We start from the raw sequence: 11,830 nt of genomic DNA, 5'->3' as shown, positions 1-11,830 counted from the left end.
TTGTTTCTAAAAGTTTACTCCCACTTCTAACAGTAGTTGTCCTTATTTTCATAAAAGATAAAATCAGATTATTACCTTGAAATTTCCTTCCAATTTTTAGATTCTGTGATTTTACATATATCCTTTAGTTTCTTTGTTCTGCTTGTATTGAAAACCTTGCCTCAAAGTTGCAAGTTCCTCATCCTTTCCTTCAGAAGCAGTCTAGTTGTCTATTTTCTCATGGCACCATGCACATCTGTATTTTTCAGGCTATAGATGATAGGACTGAGCATGGATGTGACTACTGCATAGAACATGGCAATCAGTTTGTCTGAAGAAGTGTCTTTGGACTTGGTTTATATACATTAAGAGGATTGACACATAAATATAGTCACCACTGTAATGTGGGCTGAGCAGGTGGAAAAAGCCTTTTTTCTTTCTCCATATGAATTGGTTCTTAGTACAATAGAAAGGAAGAAAATGTAGGAGATGAAAATCAATAGTAATGAAACAAACAAAAACAGTACACTGCCGAACATTAGAGTAATCTCATTCAAGGAAATATCTGTGCAAGCCAGCTTGAGAAAGGCCAATATTTCATAAACAAAATGACTGATGACATTTTCCCCACAGAAGGGCAAGTGTACTGCAAGAATTGTTTGTGTCAATGAGTTGAGAAAGCCCCATCTTCATGAGAGAGCTGCCATTTGAATACAAAGTGCCTTGCTCATGATGATAGGGTATCTCAAAGGCATGCAGATGGCTATATAACAGTCACGTGCCGTCACTGCTAGGATCACACACTCTGTGGATGCCATGGGGAAGGAGACAGACACCAGAACAACACATCTAGTAAAGGAGATTTTTTTTTCCTCTGATAGAAAGTGTGTCATTGTTGAGGGGATAAAGGAGGATGTGCACAAAATATCAAGAAAGGAAAGGTTACCGAGAAAGAAGTACATAGGGATGTAAAAGTGGGAATCCAGGAGAGTGAGGATGGTCAAAGTGCTGTTCACTAAGAGGATCACCAGGTACATCACCAAGAGTATCACAAAAAGGAATTTTTCAGCTCTTGGGTACTCAGAAAGTCCCTGAAGAATGAACTCAATGCCTGTTGAATTGGTTCTTTCCATTTTACATTTTGCATACCTGGAGTATTACAGAAGAGATGTAGGTATTAAGGAGTCTATACAGTATTATCATATGAAGTAAGAGATCACTGGAGGAAGGGAAAGTAGCTGATTGGTTTTAGTTGTGAAATTAGCTTTTTATATTCCTCTTCCTGCTTATAAGTTATGGAGTAGAAGACACACAATAGTTACATTGGTAGTTCTTTAAAAATACAAACTCCTGTGTTTTATTTCCTGAGATTGTGATAGAGAGGTTCTGAGACAGGGAAGAACTATTTGCATTTTTAAAAGTTTGTTATTTCCGACTTAGTTGAACCACAGACATACTATGATAATTGTTATTTTGGAAATACCATGCTTAATATCTTAAGAATATTGATTTATTTGGTTTTGTATCATGTCAGTCATTAACAGTAACATTGGTTTAGGGTTGTGTAATTTATTAATATGCTCACATGTATTACTTATTTAATCACTATAATTCTCTGAGGAAAATAAATTTCATAGACTATATTTTAAAATTATTTTAACACATTTATACACAATAAGTAATAAATTGCCATTCATATCTACCTTTTCTGATTTACATCCCTCCTTTTTTACCTGCCTGATTATTGCCCTCCCAAAATTATGCCAGTTGTCTAAGGAGTGGGAATAAGGCCTCTTTTAAAATAGTGCTCGCCAGATGATTCTATTGTGCAACTGAGGAAGAAAACCACCCATCTAGTGGAGTGTTTAAAACTTTAATATACAAATGAGTCACATGGGAAATCTTTGTAAAAGATTCTCAATCAGTGGATCTCAAGTGATATCTGAGATCTGAATTTATGAACATGTTTCCAGATGGTGTTGATGCTGATTGTCTAGAAGCACATGAATAGCAAGGCCTTTTAGACCATCTCTCATTGATAACTCAGAGCATGCCATTGGTGTTTCAATTCTATGTAGACTGTAATTGAAGAGCAGACAATGCAAAACTAAATATATTGGTGAGACTTCTGAGTAAGTGTATTGTGATGTTTGGGTTTCTTTAGATTTAAAAAGTACAAAGAATAAAATCACACACAAAAGAGTTGCCTTTTAGTTCTGTCCATATGAAAGTTTTTCCTCTTCCATTTGTTGAATTTTCAGTTATGCTCAACATTTTCCAAAACAGAAATTAGAGACTGGCTCTAGATCTGAGTTGTGTGCCATAGAGTATGGAGAAAATGATTTTAATTTGAAAACATATAAAGAGTAAATATTAGTAGATGACCTTCTTCTTTATAAAAAGTAAAAGAGCACAATTTTGAAAACGCCTCTTCATCCTTGAGACAGTCTACCTAGCTTAATAAATATCCCTAGAGGTAACATCTTGATCCAATGCGTGCGTTTTACTTAGGTTTTTCAAACGGTAAGTGTACTTCTGATATAGGATTGACCATTTCTCTCAGTAATAGTCATTTGCCAACAGGGTATGCTGCTTTCTATGAAATGTCCAGTTTACAGTGATGAGACAATTCAATCAGCATAATAGAATGTTTATGTATCTATTTGCTGTGGAAAGGAGGACTCTCATCCAATTCAATCTGTTACCTACTTCATAAGCATGTATTTCCAAGGGAGTATGAAGGGTTGGTTTGACAGGATATATTTTTATTTGGTATAAATATTTGAGTTTGATTGACTGTAGGTACACTTATCAACCTACTTTTTCTCTGGGAATAAATATATGATAGAGGCCTTGAAACTGCTGCACTCAATATGCCAGCAAATTTGGAAAATTCAGCAGTGGCCAAAGGACTGGAAAAGGTCAGTTTTCATTCCAGTCTCAAAGAAGGGCAATACCAAAGAATGCTCAAACTGCCACACAATTGCACTCATCACCAAATGCTAGTAAAGTAATACTCAAAATTATCCAAGTCAGGCTTCAACAGTACGTGAACCGTGAACTTCTAGATATTCAAGCTGGGTTTAGAAATGGCAGAAGAACCAGAGATCAAATTGCCAGCATCCGTTGGATCATCAAAAAAGCAAGAGAGTTCCAAAAAAGCATCTATTTCTGCTTTATTGACTATGCCAAAGCCTTTGACTGTGTGGATCACAACAAATTGTAGAAAATTCTGAAAGAGATGGGAATACCAGACCACCTGATCTGTCTCTTGAGAAATCTGTGTGCAGGTTAGGAGGCAACAGTTAGAACTGGACATGGAACAACAGAGTGGTTCCAAATAGGGAAAGGAGTACATCAAGGCTGTATATTGTCATCCTGCTTATTTAATTTATATCCAGAATAAATCATGAGAAATGCTAGACTGGATGAAGCACAAGCTGGAATCAAGATTGCTGGGAGAAATATCAATAACCTCAGATATGCAGATGACACCACCCTTATGGCAGAAAGGGAAGAGGAACTCAAAAGCCTCTTGATGAAAGTGAAAGAGGAGAGTGAAAAAGTTGGCTTAAAGCTCAACATTTAGAAGACTAAGATCATGGCATCTGGTCCCATCACTTCATGGCAAATAGATGGGGGAACAATGGAAACAGTGAGACTTTATTTTTGGGGGCTCCAAAATCACTGCAGATGGTGACTGCAGCCATGAAATTAAAAGATGCTTTCTCCTTGAAAGAAAAGTTATGACCAACCTAGACAGCATATTAAAAAGCAGAGACATTACTTTGTCCACAAAGGTCCGTCTAGTCAAGGCTATGGTTTTTCCAGTAGTCATATATGAATGTGAGAGTTGGACTATAAAAAAAGCTGAGCACCAAAGAATTGATGCTTTTGAACTGTGGTGTTGGAGAAGACTCTTGAGAGTCCCTTGGACAGCAAGGGGATCCAACTAGTCCATCCTAAAGGAGATCAGTCCTGGTGTTCATTGGAAAGACTATGTTGAAGCTGAAACTCTAATACTTTGGCCACCTGATGGGAAGAGCTGACTCATTTGAAAAGACCCTGATGCTAGGAAAGATTGAGGGCAGGAGGAGAAGGGGACGACAGAGGATGAGATGGTTGGATGGCATCACTGACTCAATGGACATGGGTTTTGGTGGACTCCGGGAGTTGGTGATGGACAGGGAGGTCTGGCGTGCTGTGATTCATGGGGTCGCAAAGAGTTGGACATGACTGAGTGACTGAACTGAACTGAGAGGCCTTGAAGGAGCTTCAGACATCTGAGGTTTGAATGTATTACAGTTTCCCGAGGAAAGCTGTGAATCAGGCCAGATGTCCTCTCTTGTCTTTTCTAGGAACATCTGCTAAAAGCTGAATCCTATTTGGAAATTATGTATAGAAGATAATTATGTTGTGCATTTTCTATACAATAGCTCGTAGATAATTGCTGCTAAAAATGTCACCTACAAACTTTTTGAAGAGATACCACAAACCTGCTTTAAGGCTTTCAAATGGAGATGGAGGGGAAGGATAATGGATAAAGTAGAGGAAATCACTTTCATTACTCTTGCAATGCTAGTATACCTTTTAAAAAGCAGTCCACAGATATTCTGTTAAATTGTATTGTGCTTGAAATGTCTTCCCCTTTTCACTTTATGGCTTTACAATGAATTCCCAGAATCTGGGAACAAGGGAATGAAGATTTTTAAAAGATTTTTGATAGTTTCTAATAAAATTGTTTTCCCTGGTGTCTCTATATTGGCTAATTCCATTTTTTACTAGACATTGGCATTATTGGAAGTTCTTTTGAAATAGTTTTTCATTCTTGTCTAATCCTAAGAGAATTGTTTTATATATATATATATAAAATACTCATTTGCTGGGCCACAATTTGTTCTGACCTAAAAGTGGTATTTAAGTTATTTTAAAATGATTAAGTGAAAACAGAAGCAAAACACTGACAGTTTTGTTTGCACAATTAAAATTTAAACCTCAATAACCTAGACAGAATAGAAGGACTGGGAAAAAGTATCAAAAACACTCATGGTTATCTTAGAGAACTCTTTCTGCTTTTCTGAGTTACCCAAACTTCTGAAAAAATATGCATAAAGGAAAAATATAATATAAAAGAAAAACACCAAAGGAGGTAACCAATTATGTTAGGAAGATTAACTCAGAGCAAAAGTGTTAAAAAAAATTTAAATAGTACAGTGATTGTCTTAGGTGTCTACAGACTACATGTTGAGGCTGAGTTATACTGGTGTGCCTTGTCCAGTTATCCATGGGAACCTTCTATTTTGGTAGACCTAAAGCATTTATAATCCCCACTCTCTAAATCTTCCAGTTAAATAGATTTATTGTTTATTGGAGATAAACTGGTATAAAGAATTTGAGCTCTTGCCTTAATTGTATATTCTCAGAAGATATTGCAGGTCATTAGTGCCTAGAACAGTACTGCCAGTGGAAGATGTAATTCATATTTGTTGATGTTTCAAAGTGGCCTGGATCCTAGGTGTCTTTTCACCCAAATTTTGGCCTTTTAGAAGAAATAACCACTCTGTGGTTTAATGCTGTGGGACTTCATCCAGGCATCATTTTAGTGTTGTAACAGATATAAATGAAAGTCTGTGATTTTTTAATCTGATTCTAATTTTCTAAAAGTCTCTAATTATCTTTTTTCTCTCTTGTTTCTTTCTTTTTCTTTTTTTCCAAATTTCCTTGAAAGACCTCTAACTTTTAAGATTTTTTTTCCCTTTGTTCATTGACTTGGCTACTTGAATATCTAACATTTAAAGTACTAAGATTTTTCTTTGAAAAACAGAGAACATCTATATGTAATATCTTACCTGAGGAAATAATTCTTTTATTCTCTCCAGTTCTTCTAAAAATCAGTTAATACAGTTGATGTTTTGTAAACATAATTGGATTTTCCCAGATCTCAATTTATAGACTTATAGTCTTATAAACTTTAATCTTAACTAATATACCACAGGGAAAGATTTCTTATTTTATCTCACCAAGAGATGAGTAATTGACAGCATGTGAGGTCCTAGTCTGTTTAGGCACTTCATATAATTTTTATCATTTTACTCTCAGAATAATCCAAATATTTTAATGAATTTTTTAATAATGAAGAAATTATTTGGAGATTTCAAAGGTCAAGTATAATTTTCAGTATCTTATAGTTTGTAAATACCAGAACTATGATGTAAACCCTTATCTTTATGATTCTCAAGCCCTCATTTTACCACTGTGTCACAATGTTTACTTATTTATAAATTATTAAATAAAAATTACAATTTAATAGGAGGTACTTAACTTTCATCAAGGACCCATATGGTAAATGAATACATAAAATATATATTTGCTTCTTTTGAAAACACTGAAGGCATTCATTTTCTTCCACTTAACAAGGACATTATTACAATAAAATATGCCCCCAAGTTTTTAAAGTTTCATGTAGAGAATTAAGGTCTATGTAGTGGAATTTGATTAATTATATAATGAGAACTCAAAAATGTTTAATATTTATTCTTTTACTTTGGCCTTCTGGGTCTCATACTACCACTCATAATTACTTCTGACCTCTGTTATATATTTTTTGTTTCTAATCCTATTTTTACCTTAAACATCTTTAGTTAATGTATCTTCAAACTCTTTTTGAGCATAGTTTATGGATGAATAATGTATAAATCACCAGGTCCTCCTTCTCCAGATACTTTTTACTTAAGATTTTAGTGAACTCCATTCTTCTCAGTACTCAAATATAGTAGCTGCTAGCCTCTTTTTATAAGGGTTTTGCATGGCAAACAACTTTCTTTCCCTCACTAGTCTCTTCCATGAAATATTCTGTGATTAAAAAAAAACTGTTTTATCCAAGTATTGGAGATAATAACTGTGTTTTATATTTCTTCCTTTACATACATATAAATGTATATACATATTTTAAAATCTCATGAGTAATGACCATCTCAACCCAAAAGTTTTTATATTTATTGATAGTATTTTTTGAAATAATTTACATAAAAACATCTCTCTTTTATCTTACCTTCTGACTGAGGTTTGTCATTCACACCATTTCATTCTATTAAGTAATAGAAAAAATTCTCAAGATTTGAATTTCCTGTGCATTTAAAAAATAATACCTGTGTTCCCCATCCTAGTTAAAAAATAAAATAAAAAATAATACCAGAAGACATTCGATTTGAAAGACGATTGTTCCTTCCCAAAAAAAAATGTGAGAAAAACAGCCACAATCAGATAATTTGTCTGTACATGAATATTCTTAAGAGGCATGAGGGAAATCAAATATATTTAAAAAAAAATCAAAAAATCAATCAATCAATATTAAAAAAATATTAAAAAAAATCAAATATATTAAAAAAAAATGCAACTCTAGTTTCTATGATCTGTCTTAAGGTTGACACTCCAGAGACTCACCTTCTTTTGGAAGCTAATTTAGCACTTATTTTTATAAACTTCTTTAGTTCCTAAGGTTGTGAGTCAGAAACTTAAGATTCTCCAGAGATAGTGTCCCCCACTCCTGCTCACTCTGAAAACCCAATTATCCTGACTTGGCAAAAACCTTATCCAGCCACATATTACTTGGAATATTCCTTGAACACATCTATTTAGTGGCCTCAGCATATATTGGGACTTAAGTCAGAATATGTCCAAAAGTTCTTTAAGAAGTTAAACTTTCCCCAAGAATTTATCTTTTTATTTCATAAATAATACTAGATAAATTCTAATAAAATCCTAAATAAGTCATTCTACCTCTTTAAACTCATTTTATCATTCATAATTGTTAATTCTCAACCACACACAAATAATTTTTCTTCATTCCAGTATGTATAACTTTTAATTAATATTTACCATTTTAAATTATTAATTATATGTAACTTTTCAGTCTTTATAACATTTCTTTTTAATGTTTTAAGAATAATCTAGCCTTTACTTTTAATATTGTTGGATATTCTAATTTGTTTTTAGTATTTTGTGAGTTTTATATAATGACTATTGGTATCTATGTATCAGGCAATCTAATTTGTTTTCCTTGTAATGGAAATAACTTAAGGTTACTCTCTAGAGATGGGATTGTGGAATGGAATGATATAAAATTAGAGAATTCTTAATAAATGCGCAAAATTATTTTTATGAAACATTTTATTACTCTGCTACTGCTGTATTTGGAGAGACCACCTTTTAATATATATTTTTCAGAACCAGGGAATGTATTTATTCTTTTCTATTTATGTATTATTTTACTTTTGACTGCACTGGGTTTTTGTTGCTGCACAGGCTTTCAGTGGTTGGAGAGCAGAGGCTACTTTCTGGTTGTGGTGTGCAGGCTTCTCACTGTGGCTGCTTCTCTTGTTGGGTACATGGGCTCTAGGGCGTGCAGGCCTCAGGAGTTGTGGCCTGTGGGCTCAGTAGTTGCAGCTCCTTGGCTCAGTAGCTCAGTAGCATAGGCTCAGTATCTGTGGACCACAGGCTTATTTGCTCCTGGGCATGTGTGATCCCAGGACTAGGGATTGAACTGGTTTCTCCTGCATTGGCAGGCAGGTTCTTCACAGTGAGACACCGGGGAAGCCCTATTTGCTATTTGTATAAAACATTACTTTGCTTAACTTTTTATTCCTATGGTTGCTAGTTGATTTACCATTTCCTCTATACTACTATTTATATTTATCTTTTTATTATTCATTTGTACCCTTTGCTTAACTATCTGGGTATTTTGATAATTTTCCTCTTAATATGAACACTTAATAAATTACCACTTTCTCTTCAAATTTTCTGCATATGCTTTTCCAGTTTGTGATTTTTCTTCTTATTTTTGACATGCTATATAAATTTTCTTTAAGATTTTCATATTATCCCTAAAAATATGAGTGAAATTTCCTTCTATGGTTTTATTTGGCTTTGTTTTTCCCATATGACAACTATGTTGTTTTGTGTCTAATGTGTGAAAAAGACTGATATTTTTAAAATATTAACTAATTTTTCCAAAAATACTTTATTAAAAACATGTCATGTTCTTTTCCCATTATTTATTTATCAAGTATTTTTTGAACACCTGTTAAGGGGCAGGCACTATGGTCAACATTGGATGAATTTGGACAAAATTAATTGAAAAATACAGTTTCAAGAACTTTAAAGATAAACATGGGAAACATATTGTAGATCATAAAATTTCTATGTTTATCTGTAATTTGCATCCTGTTAGGTTTAACAGTAAATCATAAGCATTTTTCACATATCATCAGATACTCAGGGCATAGGTTTATAATGCCTATTTAGTTTTCTATTAGGACTTCCCAGGTGGCATTGTGGAAAAAATCCACTTGGCAATGCAGGAGATGCAAGAGAAATGATTTTGAACCCAGGGTTGGGAAGTTCCCCTGAAGTAGGAAATGGCAACCTGCTCCAGTATTCCTGCCTGGAAAATTCCATGGACAGAGGAGCCTGGTGGGCTACAGTCCATGGGGTCACAAAGAGTTGGACATGACTGAGTGACTGAGCACACACATATATTAAATACATGTTTCAAGATTTATTTAATATATTTTCAAGTAATGGACATATACCTTGCTTTACTATTATAAGCAATGCTGCCATAATAGTTCTAATATATTCGTTAGGGGGAATGCATATATTTTATTTACTTTGGAATAATCTCAATAATGGTAAAGTTAATTAAACACATACTCTTATACAGTCACAGTCTTAAAAGTCAGACTTTATTTTCTTGGGCTCCAAAATCACTGCAGATGGTGACTGCAGCCATGAAATTAAAGATGCTTGCTCCTTGGAAGAAAAGCTATGACAAACCGAGACAGCATATTAAAAAGCAGAGACATTACTTTGCCAACAAATGTCCATCTAGTCAAACCTATGGTTTTTCCAGTAGTCACATATGGATGTGAGTGTTGGACTATAGCGAAAGCTGGGCACTGACGAATTGATGCTTTTGAACTGTGGTGTTGGAGAAGACTCTTGAGAGTCTCTTGGACTGTAAGGAGATCAAACCAGTCAGTCCTAAATGAAATCAGTTTGAATATTCATTGGAAGGACTGATGCTGAAGCTGAAGTTCCAATACTTTGGCCACCTGATGTTAAGAATTGACTCATTGGAAAAGACCCTGATATTGGGAAAGATTGAAAGCAGGAAGAGAAGGGGATGACAGAGGATGATGTTTGGATGACATCACTGACTCAATGGATATGAGTTTGGGCAAGCTCTGAGAGATGGAGAAGAACAGGGAGGCCTGGTGTGCTGCAGTTCATGGGGTCACAAAGAGTTAGACATGACTGAGCCACTGAACTGAACTGAACTGATGCAGTCACACCAGAGAAATAGTCAAATTCTAAATGATTCCATCTCAGAGCTGGAAATCATATTAAAATTAATTTAGTTCTAACCCTTATGAGATTACAGAAGCATACCTGTAGTATGGTTGTTCATTTTACTTCTGCCCCCAATCCAGTGGCAATTAGAGCACTTTATGTAGACGCTCAGGTTATTTCTGAATAATTATCATTATTGGAAAGTTCTTTATATTTAGCTGTATATTAACTCTCTGTATGCAGCCTACATCTTTCCTTGTGGAAAAGCAAGAATAAGTATATGCTCCTTTTTCATGACAGCTTTTCAAGTACTTCCAGATTGCTGTTTCTGAGTCTTTCTTATACCAGGCTACAATTTTTTACTTCCTTCAGCCATTCCCCATGTGTTTTGTCAAAATATTTAAGCACATGTGTTGGTGAAGAGAATATTTTAGGATTGTGAGATTCTCTGTGATAAAGAAGGATTTTGCCTCTGCATTATACTTGTGGCTTTACTGATTCTACAGGAGCAAAACATTTTCTGTCATTTAGGAAGCAGAAGAGTGAGATGGTTAGAACATTACACTCTGGAGCTCAACAGCCCAGGTTTGTCAGACACTACATCTATGACCTCAGTGAGGTCACTTACACCTCTCTAAGCCTCAGTTTCCATGTCTGTAAAATTAGAAACTCAGATACCTGATATTGTTATTCTGAGAATTAATGAGGTAGTGCATATGAAAAATTTAAGGTAGATATGATACATACGTACTAGGTATTCAATAAGGGTGCTTGCTATTCTAATTATATTGATGATTTAAAAATGCATCTTGCAATGATAAAAAGAGAATGGCTTTGGAGTTCAGTATCCTGACTCTGAGGAGGCCTGACAAATAGCTGAGAAAAGAAGCGAAGTGAAAGGCAAAGGAGACAAGGAAAGATATTCCCTTCTGAAAGCAGAGTTCCAAGAAGAGTAAGGAGAGATAAAAAAGCCTTCCTAAGTGAACAATGCAAAGAAATAGAGGAAAACAACAGATTGGGAAAGATTAGAGATCTCTTCAAGGAAATTAGAGATACCAAGGGAATATTTCATGCAAATATGGGCACAATAAAGGACAGAAATGGTATGGATCTAACAGAAGCAGAAGATATTAAGAGGCAGCAAGAATACAAAGAAGAATTGCATACAAAAAATATCTTGATGGCATAGATAACTACAATGGTGTGATCACTTAACTATTTCCAGACATCTTGGAGTGTGAAGTCAAGTGGGCCTAAGTAAGAATCACTACAAAGCTGGTGGAGATGATGAAATTCCAGCTGAGCTATTTCAAATCCTAAAAGATAATGACGTGAAAGTGCTGCACTCTATATACCAGTAGTGGCCACAGTTCTGGAAAAGGCCAGTTTTCATTCCAATCCCAAGAAGGGCAATGCCAATGAATGTTCAAACTACTGCACAATTGCACTTATTTCACAGGCAAGCAAAGTAATACAGAAAATTCTCCCAAGCTAGGCTTCA

General features: G+C 34.8%; 1 pseudogene; it reads right to left on the bottom strand.

Annotated features, from left to right (window-relative positions):
• Nucleotides 1–209: 209 nt before the first annotated feature.
• On the bottom strand, nt 210–1,112 carry LOC129650577 (olfactory receptor 13C3-like; annotated as a pseudogene).
• Nucleotides 1,113–11,830: the final 10,718 nt, after the last annotated feature.

This window comes from Bubalus kerabau, chromosome 4 (assembly GCF_029407905.1).
Source record: "Bubalus kerabau isolate K-KA32 ecotype Philippines breed swamp buffalo chromosome 4, PCC_UOA_SB_1v2, whole genome shotgun sequence".
Lineage (NCBI taxonomy): Eukaryota > Metazoa > Chordata > Mammalia > Artiodactyla > Bovidae > Bubalus > Bubalus kerabau.
The sequence above is the reverse complement of the archived record's forward strand: the minus strand, read 5'-3'. Positions and strand labels throughout refer to the sequence as shown.